The sequence below is a fragment of the Nerophis lumbriciformis genome, linkage group LG28 (assembly GCF_033978685.3).
Source record: "Nerophis lumbriciformis linkage group LG28, RoL_Nlum_v2.1, whole genome shotgun sequence".
Lineage (NCBI taxonomy): Eukaryota > Metazoa > Chordata > Actinopteri > Syngnathiformes > Syngnathidae > Nerophis > Nerophis lumbriciformis.
In genome coordinates this window covers 18,407,837-18,429,945 of record NC_084575.2, presented here as the reverse complement: position 1 = coordinate 18,429,945, position 22,109 = coordinate 18,407,837, and the positions used below count along the sequence as shown (strand labels likewise).

General features: G+C 37.5%; 1 protein-coding gene across 2 annotated transcripts in view; it reads left to right on the top strand.

Annotated features, from left to right (window-relative positions):
- The first annotated feature begins 5,738 nt into the window (after positions 1-5,738).
- Positions 5,739-22,109, top strand: part of LOC133570951 (chemokine-like protein TAFA-1) — a 439,541-nt gene continuing 423,170 nt past the window's right edge. For both annotated transcript variants that reach the window (XR_009810257.2, XM_061923817.2), the window contains exon 1: positions 5,739-6,210. The gene's annotated coding sequence lies outside the window, so the exon portion shown is untranslated. The remainder of the gene's footprint in view (positions 6,211-22,109) is intronic.

Genomic DNA, 22,109 nt, shown 5'->3' with positions numbered 1-22,109 from the left:
TATTCTTCTGTTGTTTGATACTTTACATTAGTTTTGGATGATACCACAAATTTGGGTGTCAATCCGATACCAAGTAGTTACAGGATCATACATTGGTCATATTCAAAGTTCTCATTTGTCCAGGGACATATTTCCTGAGTTTATAAACATAATATAAATTAAAAAAAAAAACGAAATAAGATTTTGTGAAGCTAAAAAATATCGATGTAATCATGGTAGTATCGACTAGATACGGCTCCTGTACTTGGTATCATTACAGTGGATGTTAGGTGTAGATCCACCAATGGCGCTTGTTTATATTGTAGCGTTGGTGCTGCAGGGGATTCTGGGAATTTGTTCTGTAGTGTTTATGTTGTGTTGCGGTGCAACTATTCTCCCAAAATGTGTTTGTCATTGTTGTTTAGTATGGTTTCATTATATGGCACAGGTTTATGACAGTGTTGGCGTTGTTCATACGGCCACCCTTAGTTTGACACGCATGGCTGTAAGTTGAGTAAGTGTGCACTTCATTCACTTGTGTAGTGTGTTCAATGTTAAGATATTCATCCTGACGATTAAAGATCGAACATTTTGAAGTCTCGTCTTGTCTTTGCCGACTATAGACCACATATGAATCCTTCATCTTCATTTGAAGTTAATTAGCCAACATTCGTCCGTTTTCCCTTATCCTGTCCACACACTGCTTGTAAGAACTCTGTGATTGTGCATGTTCGCATGACACAATGTGGTGGTATAGTACCGAATATGATACATTAGTATCACGGTACTATACTAATACCGGTATACCGTAAAACCCTACAAGACACACATTTTATATCAGACGGTCACAACAGCCATACTTGAAAATATATATTTTTCCTTAAAAGCATCAAAAGTGTCCCCGAGTCTTCCCATCCTGTTTGCTTCTCAGAATTTTCTCGCTGTGAGTGAGTCAGCCATGGTGCCTGTGTGGCGTCGGCATATTCTCCAGTTCTCTGCTTTAACAGGCAATGTGTTAATAGAAAAGCTTTTCCATATGCAGGAGAAATGCGTTCTGGAAAGACATGCGCCACACAAACGCTTGCTTGTGTAGCGCACACACACACACACACACACACACACACACACACACACACACACACACACAAACACACACACACACACACACACACACACACACACACTAGGGCTGGGCGATATGGCCTTTTATTAATATCTCGATATTTATAGGTCATGTCACGATACACGATATAGTCCCCTCACCTCCCAGATGGTGATCAAGGGTGATGGGTCAAATGCAGAGAATAATTTCGTCACACCTAGTGTGTGTGTGACTATCATTGGTACTTTAAAGGCCTACTGAAACCCACTACTACCGACCACGCAGTCTGATAGTTTATACATCAATGATGAAATCTTAACATTGCAACACATGCCAAAATTGCACTTTAGCTTACTAAAGTGCAATTTTAAATTTTGCGCGAAATATCCTGCTGAAAACGTCTCGGTATGATGACGCCTGCGCGTGACGTCACGGATTGTAGAGGACATTTTGGGACAGCATAGTGGCCAGCTATTAAGTCGTCTGTTTTCATCGCAAAATTCCACAGTATTCTGGACATCTGTGTTGGTGAATCTTTTGCAATTTGTTCAATGAACAATGGAGACAGCAAAGAAGAAAGCTGTAGGTGGGAAGCGGTGTATTGCGGCAGGTGTTGTGCTGGATAACGCACCCCCGCCGTAGAATGCACCCCCTGACTGTTGTGCCGGATAACACAGCTGGTGTTTCATTGTTTACATTCCCTGAAGATGACAGTTAAGCTTTACTATTGGCCTGTGGAGAACTGGGACAACAGAGACTCTTACCAGGAGGACTTTGAGTTGGATACGCAGACGCGGTACCGTGAGTACGCATGCAGCTGCGGCTTCCAAACATTTGATCGCTTGCCCATACGTGCGTGCCGCTATGTGCATGTCACGTACTTAACTTTGGGGACTTTGGGGAAATATATGTGCTGTATGAACTTTGGGGAGGTGAACGGTACTTTGGGCTGTGGGATTGAGTGTGTTGTGCAGGTGTTTGAGTTGTATTGGCGGGTTATATGGACGGGAGGGGAGAGGTGTTTGTTATGCGGGATTAATTTGTGGCATATTAAATATAAGCCTGGTTGTGTTGTGGCTAATAGAGTATATATATGTCTTGTGTTTATCTACTGTTTTAGTCATTCCCAGCTGAATATCAGGTCCCACCCGCCTCTCACAGCATCTTCCCTATCTGAATCGCTCCCACTGCCCTCTAGTCCTTCACTCTCACTTTCCTCATCCACAAATCTTTCATCCTCGCTCAAATTAATGGGGAAATTGTCGCTTTCTCGGTCTGAATTGCTCTCGCTGCTGGTGGCCATTATTGTAAACAATGTGCGGATGTGAGGAGCTCCACAACCTGTGACGTCATGCTCAAATGGCAATATCGCGAAATGACACATAGAATGGACCTGCTATCCCCGTTTAAATAAGAAAATCACATTTCAGTAGGCCTTTAACTTTAACTTTAATATCTCGATATTTTGCCTCAGCCTTGAATTAACACTTGATGCATATAATCACACCAGTATGATAATTTTATGTGTCTGCATTGAGACATTCTTTGTCATACTGCATTAATATATGCTCATTTTAAACTTTCATGCAGAGAGGGAAATCACAACTAAGTCAATTTACCAAAACTGTATTTATCAAACAGTTTTTAAGCAGTGGCACAAACATTCATGTCATTTCAAAACAGAAAGTGCAAGATTGTCAAGGACATTTAAAAAAAACAAGCTATTAGTGCACTTGATGTCACTAAGATGACATATCAAAACAACACTAAATTAAAGTGCACTTTTTGTACAGAACGCAACTACAATATTTTAAAACAAATAAAGTGCACTTTTGTGCATGATGTCACACAAGATATTTCAATAACTGTCAAATAAAAATGAGCTGCATTATAGGAAATCAAATTGTGTATGTCCTTTGCTATGTGGTAGGTTGACAATTTGTTGTTGACAATTTTTTTCATACGTTGTTGATCTGGAAGTGGAAGACCTCAGGCTCAATTGGGTCAGTGCTGGTTGCTTCGGTATTTTGTTGGGTGTGGCACCGGCCGGAGATGTTGACATGCGGAGTTTCAAGCACTCCTTATTCTCTAGCGGGTGGCTTTTCAAATGATGCTACAAATTAGTAGTGCCGCTACTTTTTGTAGCAACACTTTTGCCGCATACTTGACATATTACGGTTGTCTGTTCAACATATTCCCACTTGAAGCCGAACCACCGCCAGACGATTGACCCCGGGCTGTTTTTCTTGGCAATTAATTCTTCTTCCTCCATTTGTTACCAGATTCGCACCTTCTCTCGCTCGTATTACCACTCGCACCGCTAACATTACCCATGCCGCTACCTCTCTGCTCGGCGAGGGCGTATGACGTTGCACGCGCGACAGTATGTGACGATAACAAACTGTCACTACACCTGGGTAAAACAGAGTCCATCCTATTTGGGTCCAAGCACAACCTTGGTAAATCCCAGGGCTTTACAATTAAAGCAGGTGATACCATAATCAACAGCAAAGACATGGTAATTTACCTAGGTTGTATATTGGACAACACTCTCTCGGGTGGAAAAATGGCATTAAAAGCAATCACCAAGATCAATAATAAAACTAGATTTTTGGGCAGGATTTCTGCGTTTATCAAGAGGGATACACTTAAGACCCTTGCCGGTGCCCTCATACAGTGTCATGTTGACTACGCCTGCACCTCATGGTTCACCAGTATCCCCAAAACACTAAAGACAAAACTGCAAACTTCCCAAAACAAGCTGGTGAGACTCCTGCTCAACCTCCCATACAGGACTCACCTAACTCAAGCCCACTTCACCAAATTGGGATGGCTTAGAGTTGAGGAAAGAGTACACCAAATCGCAATGTGCCTGGTATTCAAAATACTCAGATAAACTGTCCCCAAGCACCTGTCCAACTATTTCACCAGAGTAAGTGATGCTCACAGGTACTACACGAGAGGGAGTTCCTAAGACCTCGTCCCCCCCCCAGATTCAAGAATCTCATGGGAAAAAATGCATTCTACTATGTTGCCACCACACAGTGGAATGCACTACCAACAGACCTTAAAATTCAAACTTCCCTACTAAATTGTAAAACTGCCATAAAATCCTGGATCAGCTCAACCTCTACCTGATCTGAACCAACATTGATCTCCAGCAACTTTCCGAAGCATCAAACAGGTTTATATGTGGTTATAGTGTATATATATAGTTTCTCATTCTGTTTTTGCACACTCTTGGAGTCAACATGTGCATAGTCATGTACATAGTGTCATGTACATAGTGTATACCCCCCCCCCCCCATTTTTTGTGTATATTATTTTTCAAATCACCTGACATGTATACTGTGTCATCATTTATCCATTTTTTTAACGTAATTTTTTACATACCTGTTACAGGTTATATATATTTTATTATTGAATGTATCAAATGTGATGAATATATAATGGATTACAATGTAAACAAGCCTTTTGGCTTTTTGTGCCGTCCATTTGCCTTTTTAAAGCGTTACATGGATTAAATTCTTTAAGATGTCAATAAAATCCTCAATCAATCAAAAAAACATATGCAAGAATGCGCGCTTGTTTTATCTCTCCTGTGCGAAGGAGAGACAAGAAAGAGTGAGAAAAGCCTGCCGCAGCTAAAAGCAACTCCGTGAGAACGTATACTCGAATACTCACAAAATAGTCATTTTCTACATCGCACAGGTATAGCTCGGTTGGTAGAGTGGCCGTGTCAGCAACTTGAGGGTTCCAGGTTCGATCCCCGCTTCCGCCATCCTAGTCACTGCCGTTGTGTCCTTGGGCAAGACACTTCACCCACCTGCTCCCAGTGCCACCCACACTGGTTAAAATGTAACTTAGATATTGGGTTTCACTATGTAAAAGTCCCCACATCTGCGGTCCCCCCAAGGTTTCTCATTGTCATCCCATTGGGTTGAGTTTTTTTCTTGCCCTGATGTGGGATCTGAGCCGAGGACGTCGTTGTGGCTTGTGCATCCCTTTGAGATGATTTCGGGCTATATAAGTAAACTTTGATTGCTTGATTGATATAGAGTATATTCGATATATCGCCCAGCCCTAACACACACACACAAACACACAGAAAACTGTGGATTTTTTTTTTTTCTATCAAAAGAAAGCCACTGAAGGACGCTCACACGCTCCTTCCGGCACTTTCTGCGGATGCAACGGGGACCGGCCGTAAAAAACTCACATCCACGCTCATCGCTGCAGAAACTGCTAGCCAGCTGCTAATGGACCGTTTGGTGATTGCAGAGGCTCCGACGAGGCACTCCGACGCCTTGTAAAAGTCCCGTGCTTGGAACACATTTCACTCTCAAGCCTGACGGGAGGGAAGGGGGCAAATTCACTCACCCGCCATCCACACCCTCGCAGGCACCCATTCTCCACACATGGCTAACGAGCCGAGGGCGTAACGTTAATGCCCTCGTCTCCTGTCATGGCGCAGGGGATGTAAAGAACGCCGGGGTTAATAAAGCACGCTTCATTTACTGATGGAGTCTTGATGCAGAAGTGGGCAGTCTTACTTTAAGGCATGTGATTCCACTCTCTCACTTTCACTTTCTCTCTTCCCCAGCTGGACTAGGTTGTAATACACACATGCTCACTCACACAAGAGCTCTGCCTCTCTGACACAGACTCTACTTAGTGGTTGGGGGGGGGTTAGAGGACCAAGGCGAGGAGCTTCTCCAATGTGGAGGACGCCGACAGAGCAGCCTGACAAGGAGTGTGACGGTGGGAGACGTCAGAAAAGCCCCCCTGTCGCCACGGCATAGGAGTTTCTACGGACGGAGACAAAAGGCAAGGACTGAGGAGAGAGGAACAGAGATCTCCACATCTAAGCATCTCTTAGTCCCCCTAGCCAGTGGGTGACACAGACGTGAGGGTTTGTGTTGTCAAGGAATTCAAAGGAAGTGAGGAGCGCGGGTCCAGAGGAGGGACTATTTTTTTTCTTCTTCCAGATCCTATTCTAATCTGGAATTTCAGGCAGGAATCCCAGGTTTTTTGGTTTTTTTTTTTTTTTTTTTACAGCATGGATGAATTTAAAGAGAAGGAGTAAGTCATCCAAACCCTGCCTCGGTCCTCCTGAAGTCATTGCTAAGGTAAGGGTCACTTTCTTTCTTTCTTTTTCTTTCTTTTCTTTCTTGAGTTTATTTCGAACACTTACGTCACACAATTTCACATCAATTTCGCTTTTACATCATGTCCGAAAAGGAGTAGGAAGAAGCAAAGCTTATTTAATCCTACCCCTTTCCCACTTCAGAGCGTTTACATATGTTCATTTACTGACATTTTTTTTGTGAATGAGTAATACAACAGTGTTGTAATAAATAATTAAGTCAATCATGATTAACATACTGAGATGAAGAATATCTTATTTTCAATAAGGTTGAAAGTGTTTCTCATAATTATTATTCTTTTTACTTTGTAAGCATGCACTATTAATTTGAACCTCTTAAACTGGATTATATCAGTACATTGTTTAACTTCTTTACTTAAACCATTCCATAATTGAATTCCACTTACAGATATGCTAAAGGTTCTAAGTGTTGTACGAGCATACACATGTTTTAAATTAGATTTCCCTCTAAGGTTATATTTCTCCTCTTTAGTTGAGAAGAATTGTTGTACATTCTTTGGTAGCAGGTCATAGTTTGCTTTGTACATCATTTTAGCTGTTTTTTTTATTTTTTATTTATTTATTTATTTATTTTTTTAATTAAATCAACATAGAAACAAACACACGATACACTTTCAACTAGTGCATCAACCCAAAAAAATAATAATAATTTTAGCTGTTTGCAATTTTACCAAATCATGGAACTTTAATATTTTTGACTCAATAAATAAAGTGTTTGTATGTTCTCGATATCCAACATCATGCATCAGTCTAATTGATCTTTTTTTTGTAACAGGGTTAACAAATGTAGCGCACATTTGTGGTTATTTCCCCATATTTCTGCACAAAAACTCAGATATGGTAACACTAGCGAGCAGTAGAGAATACAAAGTGAGTTTTGGCCCAGGACTTTGAGGGGAACCTTTACCTGAAACTTTGGGATGCATTTTACTCATATTTGGTATTATGTTGTGTAGCTGCAGGAAGTAAAAAATTTAAAAAAATCCCAATCCTAGAGTTTTGACATTTTTCGACGTTGGATCATTTTCTTCGGATTGGATTTTTACAAAGTTGTGAGGTCAAGTTAGGAGTGGCTACGGGGGTAATAGTGGACGAGTGTGTCCACACAGGAGCATTAGCATGAAGGTGTGTCCGCTCTTACCCCTCGGTCTCATGCAGGAACAAAGGGGGAAAAAAAGCTGTTTAGGTGAGACATCTTGAAAGAGAATGTTATAATTTTGTTTATTAAAAATTAAAAAAAAAAAAAATCTGATACCAGGCTTGTTTTTCCTGCACCTTCAGTAGGACTGCTGGTAATTTATTCAAATTTTCTGTTCCGCTGAAAATGAGGAGTTGCGCGTGTAGGTGCATTCGGATCAAAAAAAACATAATGCTTCTTCTTTTTTAAAAGCAAAGTACATTTAAATGATTAGTTTTATTCAGGACCTTAAACCTAACTTTTTTTTAACTATCAAATCTCAACATGCATGTATGTCATTGGGCCCTCATGGATCAATTAAATTGAACAGCTTATAGATCAAATAAAACGTGCAAAATTCATCAAATCATGTCTGCTTTCCCCGGCACTATGTTGCAGACATATTCCAAGTGCTTCCATTCATGTTATAGTGTAAAAGGCGTTAATTTGTGGTGCAAACCGACAGCTGAATGTTGTGTAATTCAATAATTTAGACATTCGCAGTAAAGCATTGAAATCGGTCGAAAAGTGACACTTATAATGGGATTAATGTCATAGGTCAAGATGTAGATGATAAAAAAAAAAAAGACATCAACATGTAAAGTTTGCTCTTGTTGTTGAATGGATGAGATAATGAGTAAACGCAGTCAAACACGGGTAAGTTCAAAGAAGGTGTGTTGTGCATCATTTCAGTGTTTTCAATGGAAATAAACACTTACTATGTGACATGGAAAGAGAGTTATTAAAAGTATTGCCATATGTCCAAGCAGACTGACTTTTGGGATTTTATTATTTTTTTAGATAAATGTTGTTTTTTTTAACATCCCTTACATTGGTGATTTTATCTTATATAAGGCAAACGGTAACTTAATCCAGTGTTTTTCAACCACACTAGTGTACTGTGAGATTTGGTGTGCCGTAGGAAATTATGTAATTTCACCTAATTGGTTAAAAACTTTTTTTTTTCAAACCAATAATTATAATTCGCAAATAATGTGCCGTTGTAGAGTGTCTGTGCTGTCTAGAGACGTGTTTTTCAACCACTATGCCGTGAGATACAGTCTGGTGTGCCGTGGGAGATAATCTAATTTCACTTATTTGGGTTAAAAATATTTTTTGCAAACCAGTAATTATAGTCTGCAAATGATGTGTTGTTGTTGAGTGTCGGTGCTGTCTAGAGCTCGACAGAGTAACCGTGTAATACTCTTCCATATCAGTAGGTGGCAGCAGGTAGCTAATTGCTTTGTAGATGTCGGAAACAGTGGGAGGCAGTGTGCAGGTAAAAGGGTGTCTAATGCTTAAACCAAAAAAAAACAAAACATGAGAGTCCCTAAGAAAAGGCATCGAAGCTTAGGGAAGGCTATGCAGAACGAAACTAAAACTGAACTGGCTACAAAGTAAACAAAAACAGAATGCTGGACGACAGCAAAGACTTACTGTGGAGCAAAGACGGCGTCCACAGGAAAATAACAAAAAAAAGAGAAAAAGCCACCAAAATAGGAGCACAAGACAAGAACTAAAACACTGCACACAGGAAAACAGCAAACAAGTCAAAATAAGTCAGGGCGTGATGTGACAGGTGGTGACAGTACACCTACTTGAGGTGTACTGTCAAGTAGGTGCATGCATCACTAGAGCTATAGTGATGCATGCTTGGTTATGGTTTAAAGTCATATCCAACAAAAACAACTTTTTACTGTCAACTGAGTTTAGTTTTTTAATGAATTCTGCAGGTGGTGTGCCTCCGGATTTTTTCAATGCAAAAAATGTGCCTTGGCTCAAAAAAGGTTGAAAAACACTGACTTAATCAATATACAACCAAGCACAAAAATTGTTTTCATTTTTGTAATTTTGTTTGAGGACAAACATTGAGGTGGCGACTTGTCCAGGGTGTACCCCGCCTTCCGCCCGATTGTAGCTGAGATAGGCTCCAGCGCCCCCCGCGACCCCAAAGGGAATAAGCGGTAGAAAATGGATGGATGGATGGATGGACAAACATAGAGCTCGGATTGAGTTGAATTTGGCTATAATATGCACTATTCGGCCAAATGTATTTAAAAAAACAAACACATTTTAAAACGTTGATAATCCTCATTTTGTTGCGATTGACCCCGTCAGACATGCATTATTAATATATTATTTGCAAGAGTGTCACAATTTTCACATTTCAGTTGCCTTATTATTACATGAGTGAGCACGGCTAACCATCATTTTAGGTATTAAAATCCCACATAAGCACAGCACATTGAAATACCACCCTGTCAGCCTTGCCACATGCAAAAGTAGTATCAGCAGGGGCCGCCCCTCCCTATGTGCGGATCACGCTCTGCGCCTAGGGCCCCGCGATCCGTGGGGGGGCCCTGTTTTGCGTGAATAAGCGTGTGTATAATGTCAATTAATGAATGACAAGGTGCTTCATTTGAAATTGCACAGCAAACTGAGTTATGGTCTGTGTTTGATGTTGTTGGTCTGGACACGCAGAGACAGTAGGTGAAGTGCAGGTAAAAACCTTTTAATTGGGGAAAACACAAAGGTAGTGCAGCAGGGAAGTGCACGAGTAAAGCGACCAGGCGCAGGAAGCATTGGGCAAGTTATGCAGCACAAATGATCCCGATTGGCAAACCTGTGGCAGGTGTGTCCTGACTGCCAATGAGGCACAGGTGAGGGAGTTGATACTCAGACTTGAGAAGTGGTGGCAAACAGGGACAGAAACAAAAAATAAGAGCGCTGGATATGCAAGCTTTTGCTTCTCCCTGCTCTGTTTTGGACACACAGCATATATTTTTGTTTCTCTCCAATTTGTACTATAGTTTTTGCAAATATTGCTGTTTAAATTGTGTAGACGGTTTGTTTTACTCAAAACAAATTGTTGAATTGAATTGAATTATTTGGACAGAAATAATACAGGAAATAGCCCCCTTCCTGCATTGTCACTGATTAAAAATATAATAATATAAGGGACAAGCGGTAGAAAATGGATGGAGAGATGGATGAAATACTTACATGCTTTTACCATGAATTGATTAACGTGGACCCGGACTTAAACAAGTTGAAAAGCTTATTTGAGTGTTACCATTTTGTGGTCAATTGTACGGAATATGTACTGTACTGTGCAATCTACTAATAAAAGTTTCAATCAATCAATCAATCAATCAATCAATCAACCAATCAATCAATCAAACAATCAATCAATCAATCAAACAGCCCGATGTGACGTGGTAGTAGTGCTGTTTGTACAGAGTCCGACGCTTGTTCTTAGTTGTTCCAGGAAGATTTCCAGATTTTTGTTTTAGTTATATTGAAATTAGTTTGTACTAAAAATAATTCAAGTTTGATTAAAATAGTATAGGTTTCACATGAATAAAAAAAAAAACATCTCCCAAATTAAATGCTTATTTGGGCTCTAAGATGTAAGGGAGGATGTGATGCTCTTGGGAGCATTGGGTGGTAGTGATGTGCAGATCAATACTGAAATATCGATACCGCTGATACCAGGTCTTTATGCTCTAATATTGATCCTCAAATCAAAATATCGATACTTTTGATATTTTAATTCAGGAGTGTCCAAACTTTTTCCACCATATGACCAGGAAAAGTCAAAGTATGCGAGGGCCATATTTATATTTTTTTATTTTACAAAATGCTAAAAATGATGTCAACTATGTAACATAGGTGATCAGATATAGTATGATTATTGATTAGTTAGTACAGGGATTCTCAAACTGTGGTAAGTGTACCACAAGTGGCACGTGGGCTTCATCTAGTGGTACGCCAAAGGAATCATTTGATTAAAATCCAAGTGTGTTATTTTCCTATGTTCAAACACAGTGTTACTGTTCAAACTGTGTGCAATGTTACAGTGGCCAAAACATGTTCAATATACTTGTGAAAAAAATATTTGTCTTGGTTTCAATGAATACTTAGGCCTACTACGCTACTGTATTCTAATGTTTGTCCTTATGTTGGTACTTGGAGAGAAGTTTCTTCTGAGGTGGTACTTGGTGAACAAAGTTTGAGAACCACTAAATTTTGGACATCTCAGTTTTTTCTCATTAAATACCGATAATTTTGCTGGTTTCTCTTACATTTTTACTATAGTTTTTTTCCCCATGTAGGAAGAGAATAATATCATCCATCCATTAATTTCCTACCGCTTGTCCCTCTCGAATAATAATAACACAATTGTGTAACTGTATAACCTACTATGTTAGAAATTCTGCCTGTACGAAAATATTAATGTTGAGTTACACATTTAAGATTGTTTATTATGGTTGTTATTCATAAATTATTATTATTTTCATCTCAATTAACTTACTAAACTTTGGATATATTTCAAGTATATTTTATTTTTATTTTGAGAGCATCTAATACTTTAGATCAGGAGTTTTAAAACTTTTTCCACCAAGGGGCGCGTACTGAAAAGGCCTTTGAGAATTTTTTTTTCATAAAAAAAAAAAATGCTAAATACATAATATATATATATATATTTAAAGACACAACTTTGTGTTATAAATTACTAAAATATGTGATTATTAATTGTTTTAAAATGTCTGCTTTTTCCTCATTATATTCCCATTATTTTTGCTCTTTTTCTTACATTTTTAATGTTGTTTTTTAGATAGATAGGTTATTTGAAAATATGCAACTTTTAAAATTTTAGCAGACACCTTACAGTAGGTATATTTGAACAAAATATAGGTATCGAATGAGTATCGCCAATACCAGCCTGAATTTTACTTGGTATCAAGTTGGGAAGAAAATCCACTGCTGGGTGGATTGGAAGGTCTGGGATTGAATGACCAAAATCTATGGAAACTTTGGACTTGTTGCTGTAGAGATGCTGATTTGAAAGCATGATTACATTCTTTTATAGTCCATTTCTGCATTTGAGTGCACCGTTTGTCAAACACATGTAATTAAAAAAAAGGATTGTTTTACCTGTTGGATAATTAAACTGTATTAAATTGGGGAAAAATCCCATCATAAATACCTATCCAAAGACTTGAAATTTGTTATAGTTTGGGCTCTGAACAAAGTTTAATGGGAATATGTTTCCAATCCTAAATGTTTATTAGAAGGGCTCCTGGGGGCCTTCTTCTACTAAGTGCCACTAAATTGAAAGGGGGGGGGGGCTGATTTTTTCCTGCTGAACTTGCAAATCATCGCCTATACCTTGCAAGAATTTGGGAGACTGTTGTCATGGCAGCCAATTTTTTTTTTTATCTCTCTCTAGTCTTCTCACTGTCAGAGACGAGGCCAAATGTGGAGTTTTATATCAGCCAATTTGAAATCATGCTGACGCAGCATTGCGGTCATATTGTGCGTTGAAAGGAAATATATGACAGTTATTGTTATCACTTCAGCACCTTAAATGTCTGGTCCAAAAACTTAATCCAGTAATGGAACGAGGCAGCTTGGATTCAATAGTGGTTACCTTATGCCCAGTTTTATTACTGGTGCATTGAGCAAAAATAAAAGATGAATCAACGTTACAGAGCAAATCACACATCAGGCTTGTGACTGCTGGGATGTGCGCAAACTGCCAACTCCGACATTGTGAATGATCTCCTCTGTCGGTCCCTCCGACATGACGAATCGCACTTCTTAAAAACATAAACCTCCAAAAGCAGCCGCAATAAAATGTAATGCGTCATACATTACAGTATATAACAAAACATCAAGTTATACTACCTGTAAGGTGAAACCATATCACTGTCAAATAAGAAATAAATAATGCATAAAAAATACTATGCCTTGCCAACAACATGGTAGAATCTCTCCTCATAAATAATATTTGGTTTCGCCCATGAATGATTTGCCAGTTGGACCAGGGAATGCCACACATGCTCCTCCAAGGCAACCGTAAGCTTTGATATGATGGGTTAGCACATCTGCCTCGCAGCCAGGAGGTTTGAATCCATTTCAAACCTCTCACCACCAAAGACTCTAAAGCAGAGGTGTCAAACTCATTTTAGATCAGGGGGGCCACATGGAGAAAAATCTACTCCCAAGTGGGCCGGTGACTGGTGAAATCACGGCACGATAACTTAAAAATAAAGACAACTTCAGATTGTTTTCTTTGTTTAAAAAACATAGAACAAGCACATTCTGAAATCATAATGTTGTTGTTTTTTTTTTTTACACTTACCGTATTTTTCGGACTATAAGTCGCAGTTTTTTTCATAGTTTGGCCGGGCTCCAGTGCGACTTATATATGTTTTTTTCCTTTTTTATTATGCATTTTCGGCAGGTGCGACTTATACTCCGGTGCGACTTATACTCCGAAAATACGGTACATGTATTCCACCTTTATTTGTCGTTATTTATATTTTCTGAATAAATTATCGGTGTTAATTTTCAATCTATCGAGATCAAATAAATGATATCAAAATCAAATTACAGTATGCTATTTATGTAGTTTGATCATTTTCCTTGACTGTTTAGTTTGTATATATGTAGCATCATCTACAGCAGTGGTTCTCAAATGTGGGTACGTGTACCCCTGGGGGTACTTGAAGGTATGCCAAGGGGTACGTGAGATTTTTTTTAAATATTCTAAAAATAGCAACAATTCAAAAATCCTTTATAAATATATTTATTGAATAATACTTCAACAAAATATGAATGTAAGTTCATAAACTGAACATCAAATCAAGTAGGCTATTCCATTCATTACCATAAACCCAGAGTTTCCCCCATGCCATGATGGTTTGACCCTCACTAAAATGTCTGTCAAAAAGAACTGTGACAAGAAATACAACAATGCAATATTCAGTGTTGACAACTAGATTGTTTGTGGACATGTTCCATAACTATTGATGTTAAAGATTTCTTTTTTTGTAAAGAAATGTTTAGAATTAAGTTCATGAATCCAGATGGATCTCTATTACAATCCCCAAAGAGGGCGCTTTAAGTTGATGATTACTTTTATGTGTAGAAATATTTATTTATAATTGAATCACTTGGTTATTTTTCAACACGTTTTTAGTTATTTGTATATCTTTTTTTTTCAAATAGTTCAAGAAAGACCACTACAAATGAGCAATATTTTTACAATTTAATAAATCAGAAACTGATGACATAGTGCTGTATTTTACTTCTTTATCTCTTTTTTTCAACCAAAAATGCTTTGCTCTGATTAGGGGGTACTTGAATTAAAAAAATGTTCACAGGGGGTACATCACTGAAAAAAGGTTGAGAACCACTGATCGACAGAGATACAAATAATTGCTATTGCGACATCCAGTGAACACATGTAGAACAGAAGTTTCTTTCATTGAAAAATTTCAGGTTAATTTTTATACTTAGAAAACTCATCCCACCGGCCGGATAAAACATGTCCGCAGGCCTGTTTCGGCCCTGGGGCCGTACGTTTGACACCCCTGCTGTAAAGTGTGCATTGGTGTGTGAATGGATGCTTACACGTGCCCTGTGACTAACTCACAAAATAAATGTTTGTATTGTATTTTAAAATTCTATATGTTTTTTAAACTGTTTTGTAAATTGTTGGTCAAGAGCCAGAATATAGCATAGTCACTCTTTTACATTAGTAGCCCACCATACTAGTGTGGTTGGCACTGGGAACACTGCAAAAAGTCAGTGTTCAAAAACAAAGAAAAAAAAATACAAAAATTAGGGGTATTTTAGTTGAACTAAGCAACATTATCTGCCAATAGAACAAGAAAATTTGGCTTGTCAAGACTTTCCAAAACAAGTAAAATTAGCTAACCTCAATGAACCCCCAAATACCTTAAAATAAGTATATTCTCACTAATAACAAGTGCACTTTTCTTGATAGAAAAAACAAATATGAGACCTTTTTTCTCAATATGTTGAAAAATATTCTTAAATGAAGTAAATGCTAGTGCCATTATCTTGAAATAATGATATGCGCTCGGCATTACATTTCTTGAAACCAGCAAACTTATACTAAAAACTAGTATATTTTTCTTAATGGAAAGGCAACAAGGCAACCGCTTGTTACTCTCGGGGTCTACTAGCCGCTCAGGCAAATCATATTGTCTAAAAATGCATTTTTCCATCGATAACATGACATCATCGCGCCAAGTGCGTGCTCTTTCAGTCAATTAGTGCGCAAGTATGTATATATATATATATATAAATATATATATATATATATATATATATATATATATATATATATATATATATTTACAGCCCGGCCCCCGGCCAATTATTTTTATTGTAATTTTGAAGAATTTATCTGAATGTGCATGAACTATTTCTGTTCAAAATTGTTTGAAATGTCAAATGTTTAAATATTAACTGTCAGTTTACTGTACTGTGCCAACTGTACTACTATATGAGTACATCTTTTCTATTGTTTCATTGAAAATAAAACAGCAAAGTCCATTTGGCCGTCATCCGTTTTAATTATGAGACAAAATAGTGTCAAAGTCATGATTTTTTATTTCATGCTTGAAATAAGAAATTATTACTTTGAAAAAGTAGTTTTATGCTTGTGAGTGTTGATAACACAGCTTTGCAACAGTTAATATTCTAGTTTCAAGCATGTTTTACTCAATATAGGTCATACAATCTCAGCAACAAGCTGTAATATCTTACTGAGATCATTTAGGACCAAAACCCTTAAAACAAGTAAAACACTCTAACATAAAATCTGCTTAGTGAGAAGAATTATCTTATCAGACAGAAAATAAGCAAATATCACCCTTATTTGAGATATTTAATCTTACTTAGATTTCAGTTTTTGCAGTGAACAAGGTGAGTAAACACGATAATGAATATTCAGCTATCATCATTATTAATCTGACTAAAAATGTTCACAACATTAACCAATCTGCAGCACAGAAGCTTTTAAATGTTCCTGAAATGTCTTTGATAATATATTCTGGGCAGTTTATCCAACTCGTGTTACTGATTGCGCAAATGCTCCTTTGATCCGGTTCTGACAGGCTGCAGAAGGAAATATGGATGTCATTAAACAACATGTTGGCCCTTTTTGGATAGAAATGAAAAAAAAAAATGATGCATACTCCACAGCAGGGATGTCAAACTGGTTTTCATTGAGGGCCACATCGCAGTTAAGGCTGTCATCAGAGGGCCGCTTGTAACAGCGAATAATGTATGAATTTGCCTATAGATTTCATTATTAATTATATACATTGTTTTAAGTAGACTGTTAAGTTTACAGTAAAAACTTTACATTTACAACATTTTACTGTAAAATATAGGGTTTTCAAAAAAAAAATTAAACATTTTACGGTAAATAGAAAAACAGTACAACTGTTTTTTGAAAGGTTTTTTTACATAAAAAAGATGGTGGCTTAGTTGCCAGAATTGTTTAGTTAAATTTACATTGGTTTTTACAACATTATATTGTTAATGGAAAAACAGCACCGTTTCTTTTTTTTTATTCTGGCAACTTAGCTGCCAGTTTTTCTACCGTAAGTCTTTCCATTTACAGTAATACACCCTTAAAAACAACACCAGTGAGATCTTACAGTCAAAAATGGGCAGCTCAGTCAACAGAACGTCAAAAACAGTGGTAGTTTCTTCCAATTTACAGTAACATGCTGTAAAAAACAACGTACAATGTATTGTCATTTTTATTAATTTGATGGGTAGTTTGCTGTAAATTTAAAGGGGAACATTATCACAATTTCAGAATTGTTAAAACCATTAAAAATCAGTTCCCAGTGGCTTATTATATTTTTCGAAGTTTTTTTCTAAATTTTACCCATCACGCAATATCCCTAAAAAAAGCTTCAAAGTGCCTGATTTTAACCATCGTTATAAACACCCGTCCATTTCCCTGTGACGTCACATAGTGAAGCCAACACAAGCAAACATGGCGGAAAGAACAGCAAGCTATAACGACATTAGCTCGGATTCAGACTCGGATTTCAGCGGCTTAAGCGATTCAACAGATTACGAATGTATTGAAACGGATGGTTGTAGTGTGGAGGCAGGTAGCGAAAACGAAATTGAAGAAGAAACTGAAGCTATTGAGCCATATCGGTTTGAACCGTATGCAAGCGAAACCGACAAAAACGACACGACAGCCAGCGACACGGGAGAAAGCGAGGACGAATTCGGCGATCGCCTTCTAACCAACGATTGGTATGTGTTTGTTTGGCATTAAAGGAAACTAACAACTATGAACTAGGTTTACAGCATTTGAAATACATTTGGCAACAAAATGCACTTTGAGAGCGCAGACAGCCCAATTTTCATCAATTAATATATTCTCTAGACATACCCTCATGTCAGCAGGCCAGGGAAGCTAGGGTCGATATTCTTCTCTTGATCATCTTCGGGATGGTGTGAGCCAAGACATCCAGGGGGGTTTAGCTCGCTCGTCTGCAGGAACAAACTGCCGCCATTGCTTGCCATGCTACCGAGGACCTTTGTCCCTGAATTGCTCACACACTCCGGCAGATTCAATGGGGGTCTGGCGGCAGATTTCTTTGACTTTATCGTTGGAAATGCATCTGCTTTGAGTGTCGCAGGATATCCACACATTCTTGCCATCTCTCTCGTAGCATAGCTTTCGTCGGTAAAGTGTGCGGAACAAACGTCCAATTTCTTGCCACTTTCGCATCTTTGGGCCACTGGTGCAACTTGAATCCGTCCCTGTTCGTGTTGTTACACCCTCCGACAACACACCGACGAGGCATGATGTCTCCAATGTCCGGAAAACAGTCGAAAAAACGGAAAATAACAGAGCTGATTTGACTCGGTGTTTGAGAAAATGGCGGATTGCTTCCCGATGCGACGTCACGTTGTGACGTCATCGCTCCGAGAGTGAATATTAGAAAGGCGTTTAATTCGCCAAAATTCACCCATTTAGAGTTCGGAAATCGGTTAAAAATATATATGGTCTTTTTTCTGCAACATCAAGGTATATATTGACGCTTACATAGGTCTGGTGATAATGTTCCCATTTAAGTATTTTTATTTAGACAAAAACATGTTTGGAAAGTATGATAATATACTGTAATATTTGTTGCAATATTGAATACTATTAAAGTTTAAAAGGTATGCAATTTCAAGCAGTACATATATTTTTTTCTGTCAAATTGGAATAAAATAAATCACATTTAGTGAGAAAACATTAAGTATTGACACATATCATTTATTTTCACAGAAGCACTTTCATGTTAAAATAGCACATTAATAACACAGAACAGAAGGAGTAAATGAATGTTAGTTTAGAGAAACAGACATGAACATGACATTAAAGGTGTTTGTTTCAAGAACACAGTTTTATTTTTTTTATAGTCCCTTCTTTCTCAAATTGTTTTTCTCATGCAAAATGAATCATCATTTTTATGTATTAAAAATGAATATTTGATTGTGATTAATTTTTTGTCCCACAAATTATTGCAGATAATATTATTGTCAGCAATATTTTGAGACTAAATTAATTAAGCACTTATGTAAACATAGTATTAATAACAGTATTTAAAGTATTCCATTTAAATGCAAAATTTTTTTAATTATCATTCTCTTTTTTTTTTTTTACTGATGTAATTGGACGTTAGGAACTTGAAATTGTCCCAAATAAGTAAACAATCATGCAAATCAAAATGGACTCTCAATCTCTGTTTGGAAAAATGCGCTTTAACAAATATTGAACATCTTGAAGTGCAGTTTTTCCCCAGTTAGAAAAACTGTTTTGTTGTGATCACTTGTCATGACATACCCATCAAGTCATAAAAATGGGGTTCCACAGTAAATTTTTGGGGTCCCCCTTTTTTGTAAGCGTTTTGAAAACAAATGATACATGTATGCATTGTCCTGTTATATCTCACATTCTATATTGTGTTTTGGAAAAAGGTTGTCATAAACCAGGGGTCGGCAACCCACGGCTCTAGAGCCGCATGCGGCTCTTTAGCGCCGCCCTAGTGGCTCTCTGGAGCTTTTCAAAAATGTATGAAAAATGGAAAAAGATGAGGGAAAAATAAATATTTTTTGTTTTAATATGGTTTCTGTAGGAGGACAAACATGACACAAACCTCCCTAATTGTTATAAAGCACACTGTTTATATTAAACATGCTTCACTGATTCGCGCCGTTTTGTCCTACTAATTTTGGCGGTCCTTGAACTCACCTTAGTTAATTGTTTACATGTATAACCTTCTCCGACTTTCTAGGACGTGTTTTATGCCACTTCTTTTTCTGTCTCATTTTGTCCACCAAGCTTTTAACGTTGTGCATGAATCCACAAAGGTGAGTTTTGTTGATGTTATTGACTTGTGTGGAGTGCTAATCAGGCATTTTTGGTCACTGCATGACTGCAAGCTAATCGATGCTAACATGCTATTTAGGCTAGCTATATGTACATATTGCATCATTATGCCTCATTTGTAGCTATATTTGAGGTCATTTAGTTTCCTTTAAGTCATCTCAATTCAATTTATATCTCATGACACACTATCTGTATGTAATATGGCTTTTAATTATTTGCGGCTCCAGACAGATTTGTTTTTGTATTTTTGGTCCAATATGGCTCTTTCAACATTTTGGGTTGCCGACCCCTGTCATAAACGTTACTTAATTCATTAAAAAAAATACAAAAAAAATAAAAAATGTATGCATATGCAAATCTATTCAGTTATAAACATTCATTCCCTTTCTTTTTTTTAATTTAGCCTTTATTTAACCAGATAAAATCCCATTGAGATCAAAGATCTTTTTTCCAAGGGAGGCCTGGCCAAGAGGGCAGCAGCAAGGTTACATTAAAAAACAGTAAACAACACATAAAGCATCACATTTACAACATTAAAACTTGCTCACATGACAGACAAGGTAGACTGCAATCCTTTCACAGAAGCTTTAAACTCATTCAATGTAACAAGGCTTTGAAGTTTAATATTCGATTGTAGGTTATTCCAAGCCTTCGGTGCTGAAAACCTAAATGCTTTCTTGCTCTTCTTTCCTTAATGGACCTTAACTTTACTGCTGCCGGAATTGTTTCTATATATTTATTTGATAAGTTGTAAGTGTAATTAGTTCAGTATAAAAGCATACTTTTTTAGTTGCTTTAGTCATGAAATGATGATAATGGTGTGCCAGGGAATACATACATTATTTATTTAATGCTTAAATCTCTAGAATCTATGTCAACTTCAGATCTATCCGTCAATTCTAAGTTTTTTTTGGTTTTTTTAAAGTGTTTTTTTGTTTGTTTTCTGCCCTTTTTGTAAAAGAAAACTGTTTTTTTTAAATTTTTTTATAGCAAACACACAAAATCTGCAAAATCTTCCACAAAAAATATTTTTCAAAGTGGAATATTTGATGTGAAGTAACCAGAGCCTAGGATAGGTCAATAATTCATGAAAACATTGATTTTGATTCAAAATTAATGTTTTGAGCAATGACAGTTATAAAGAAAAAAAAAAAACGCTTTGTTTTATTAGTCAACATTGCAATTTTTTCTAAATTACATTTCAACTGTAAGCTTTTTTATTCCACTTTTGTTATGTTTTTGTTTATTTTAGTAGTATTTTTAGAATGTGCCGTGGGCCTTTAAAACATTAGATGCGGGCCACAAATGGCTTCCGGGCCACATTTTTGACACCCCTGCTATAGATGATAAAAAAATTAAGTCTGATAAGTTTATCGATAAAAAGCAGAGCCTGGCGACACATGCGTGTTTATCATAACGCCCAGTCAGCGCTCTCTGCTTCAGTAAACAAAGACGGTGATGTCTTGCTAACTTGTCAGCCACTTCTCCAAGAGACTCCTTTTGAACACTCCTCGCATACTAACACTTCAAAAGGCACATATTTTCCCCATTTGTTGACCTGCAAAGTATGTTTTTGGGGTGGAGGAGTCTGGTCAAATGCTGGATAGCTTGAAGCACACAAAGACTAAAACCAGTCATTTACTGGAGGCATGGCACAGGATGAAGTGAAAAAGCTTGACTTTACACTCACCTTAGTGCAGTGGTTCTTAACCTGGGTTCGATCCCTGAGTCAGCCTCAGGGGTTTGGCGGAGCCTCTGCCACGGAGGTAAAGACACATTCGACTTATCGTGTAAATAAAAACTTCTCCCTATCAGCGTATTATGGATACCCCCAAACAATGTTCCCTCTAATTTTCCATCTGATTTGCAGGTTTTTGATTGATCGATTGGAACTTTTACTAGCAGATCGCAAAGGAAGAGAATACATGATATGAAACAGTACAGTTTACACAGTACAGTACATATTCCGTACAATTGACCACTAAATGGTAACACCCGAATAAGTTTTTCAACTTGTTTAAGTTGGGGTCCACGTTAATCAATTCATGGTAATGTGTGTAAGGTGTGTAATTTGTTGTGAGTCTATGCACTGTGTTGGTTTTTGGTTTTGTTCTTTGAACAAGGTGATGTTCATGCACGGTTCATTTTGTGCACCAGTAAAACAACACATAACTTTTTCTTGAATTTGAAAAAAAAAACATTAAATTTTTCACAAAAGAAGGGTTCGGTGAACGCGCATATGAAACTGGTGGGGTTCGGTACCTCTAACAAGGTTAAGAACCACTTCCTTAGTGTTTACCATAAAGTCTTTCTTTTGACAGACCCTTGTGTTAAAGTTGTCCAAGTGCAAACCTGAGCAGTATTTGTGATTGATAAACCTTTCGGCGAATCAAAATTCAAGAAATTGTACCGGAAAGTCCATTACTTCGAAGACGACCAATATAAACGC